This window comes from Diaphorina citri, unplaced genomic scaffold, assembly GCF_000475195.1.
Source record: "Diaphorina citri unplaced genomic scaffold, Diaci psyllid genome assembly version 1.1 scaffold7879, whole genome shotgun sequence".
Classification (NCBI taxonomy): Eukaryota; Metazoa; Arthropoda; class Insecta; order Hemiptera; family Psyllidae; genus Diaphorina; species Diaphorina citri.
Window position 1 is genome coordinate 1 of NW_007385255.1, and position 3,134 is coordinate 3,134.

Consider the following 3,134-nt stretch of genomic DNA (forward strand, 5'->3'; position numbering starts at 1 on the left):
GATAAAATTCCATGCCTCGGCTGGGATCGAACCCACGCCCTCCTGTTTACCAGGCGAGCGTCTTGACCACTACGCCACGCCACCGAGGTATCCTCAAATAATGTTGATATGGAATTTTATCCTCAAATAATGTTGAGGATAAAATTTCATACCTGGGCTGGGATTGAACCAACCAACCAACCAACCAACCAACCAACCAACCAACCAACCAACCAACCAACCAACCAACCCATTGTAGACCCAACTACCCAAGTTGCACATTTAATTCTAATTTTGTTAGTTTTTTTTTTCTTTCACATAGGTACATAAATTTAAAGTATCACTCCCAAAGAAAATAGACAATAGTATTTAAAGATTTTTTACACCTAAAAGTATAGGTAGGTATACTTACTGTATTTAAAGATATAAATGAAAGTCTTCTGTCTTGTTAATAGCGGCACTCACGGCCTCCCGCAGCCGTTCTCGGAACGTCTTGTACTCCATGTCCGTGCTAGTGTTGGAGAAGTCAAAGTCTGCCGTCTCGATGACAAACCTGTAGGAGGAAGAAGAATTAATACTATTAATAGTAAAAAGAAAAAGAGAAGAATTAATAGTAAAAAGAAAAACTTTGGGCTCAGGGGATCTCAAAAACGGACATATCCATCATCCATCGAAAAATTGGACCAAAAAAAAAATGAAGATAGGAATGTAGCTATAGTAAAGGACTTGAAATGTGGACTTAATGTTGGCACGTCAGATTAGAATTTGGTCACATAAAAACTTTGGGCTCGGGGGATCTCAAAACGGACATATCCATCATCCATCGAAAAATTGGACCAAAAAAATGAAGATAGGAATGTAGCTATAGTAAAGGACTTGAAATGTGGACTTAATGTTGGCACGTCAGATTAGAATTTGGTCACATAATAATCGAGCTCTAAAAATCAGTGGTAAACCTTGTGAAAAATACATCTATGAAAATTAAAAGATTAGGTAACATTTCGACAGTTTGATTCCATGGCAAGGTGGCTTTAACCCCGATTAGCATTGCTCCGTTTTTGATAAGTAGGCTTGTCATAAGTCCCTGTTTGAAGCTACTGTCCCGGCCGGTTTCGCATTTTGTCCCGGTTTTGAATGAAAATGTAATTTGAAGTAAAAAAAAGGCATGGCACTTCTAATTATAAGGGCCTTGGCGAGGTTACATTTTTCCATGATGTATGCTTCTATTATAATTATATTATGTTATGTAGCTGTTACATACCTGTTTCTACTCTGCACATAGTAAGCCAAGCCAAATACCACCAGAATGACTGCCAGCGATAAAATACATCTATGAAAATTAAAAGATTAGGTAACATTTCGACAGTTTGAGTCCATGGCAAGGTTGCTTTAACCCCGCTTAGCATTGCTCCGTTTTTGATAAGTAGGCTTGTCATAAGTCCCTGTTTGAAGCTACTTTCCCGGCCGGTTTGGCATTTTGTCCCGGTTTTGAATGAAAATGTATTTTGAAGTAAAAGAAAAGGCATGGCAATTCTAATTATAAGGGCCTTGGCGAGGTCACATTTTTTCCATGATGTATGCTTCTATTATAATTATATTATGTAGCTGTTACTTACCTGTTTCTACTCTGCACATAGTAAGCCAAGCCAAATACCACCAGAATGACTGCCAGCGATAAAGCTGCTATCGGCACCACGATAACTGACAGCTGAGCATGTTTGGTTGTCTACAAAGCAGAGAGAGAGAGAAAAAAAGGTTCGTTAGGTTATACAGAAGGACTCAGGTTTGAATCCCAGAGTCGACAAAAAATAGGCATTCGATTTTTGATTGAAAATATTGCAACGGGGTAATCAGGGTTAATATTCAATATTTTATTGTGTCTTTTATAGGGTTACCTACACTTCGGTGCTTCTCTGTTAATGATTCTAAATCAGATTCCAGATACCGCGAACAATTCGAGGATAACGCGAACAATTCGCGGATAACGCGAACAATTCGCGGATAACGCGAACAAACCGCGGATTTACAGAAGGACTCAGGTTTGAATCCCAGAGTCGACAAAAAATAGGCATTCGATTTTTGATTGAAAATATTGCAACGGAGTAACCAGGGTTAATATTCAATATTTTATTGTGTCTTTTATACAAAGGGTTACCTACACTTCGGTGCTTCTCTGTTAATGATTCTAAATCAGATTCTAGATACCGCGAACAATTCGAGGATAACGCGAACAATTCGCGGAAAAAAGAAAAAAGGTTCGTTAGGTTTTACAGGACTCAGGTTTGAATCCCAGAGTCGAAAAAAAAATAGGCATTCGATTTTTGATTGAAAATATTGCAACGGGGTAACCAGGGTTAATATTCAATATCTTATTGTGTCTTTTATAGGGTTGCCTACACTTCGGTGCTTCTCTGTTAATGATTCTAAATCAGATTCTAGATACCGCGAACAATTCGAGGATAACGCGAACAATTCGCGGATAACGCGAACAATTCGCGGATAACGCGAACAATTCGCGGCTACCGCGAACAAACCGCGGATACCGCGAACAAACCGCGGATAACGCGAACAAACCGCGGATACCGCGAACAAACCGCGCGTGCATCATTTCTTGATTTAGGGCAACAAATTTATCCTGAGCTATTTCCTTGTGATTTTGTGTCAAGTTCAGGTCACCATTTAAAAAGCCTGAAAAGGAAGATGGGTTAAATTATTTTATTTATTAATTTATATTTTTGTCACACTTTATCTATAATATTTACATCTGTTGCTATTGCTCACCTACTTGTAAATTCAAGGTTTTTTTGTTTTATTCACTCAGTTCAAAGAGTATAATGTAAATATGTCCCAAGATGTAAGAAAAATTAATATAACTTAGTGAGACAAAAAGACAAAAACTCCAATTTATTTGACAAATTTACCAACTCTAAGAATTACCTATTGACAAATTACAGAAGTATGTCCTCTAATCAGAGAGTTTTTCAATAGGTTCAGAAATGGGAGACAGTTGGAAAGATGTGAAAATAGTTGCTAAAAAAGGGAAATAAAACTTACCAGTAATGTTGAAATATTTACGATCACTATTGACGGGCACATACAGAAAAGCATATTTCCTCTCAACGTTCACTTGCATTTCATACATGCCTGGGTAATAC

General features: G+C 37.7%; 1 long non-coding RNA gene across 1 annotated transcript; it reads right to left on the reverse strand.

Moving 5' to 3' along the window:
* Window positions 1-433: 433 nt before the first annotated feature.
* On the reverse strand, window positions 434-1,722 carry LOC113472746. The gene is made up of 2 exons (XR_003394937.1): window positions 1,596-1,722; window positions 434-532 (listed from the first exon to the last, which is right to left on the reverse strand). It is a non-coding gene; the product is annotated as an uncharacterized LOC113472746 (long non-coding RNA).
* Window positions 1,723-3,134: the final 1,412 nt, after the last annotated feature.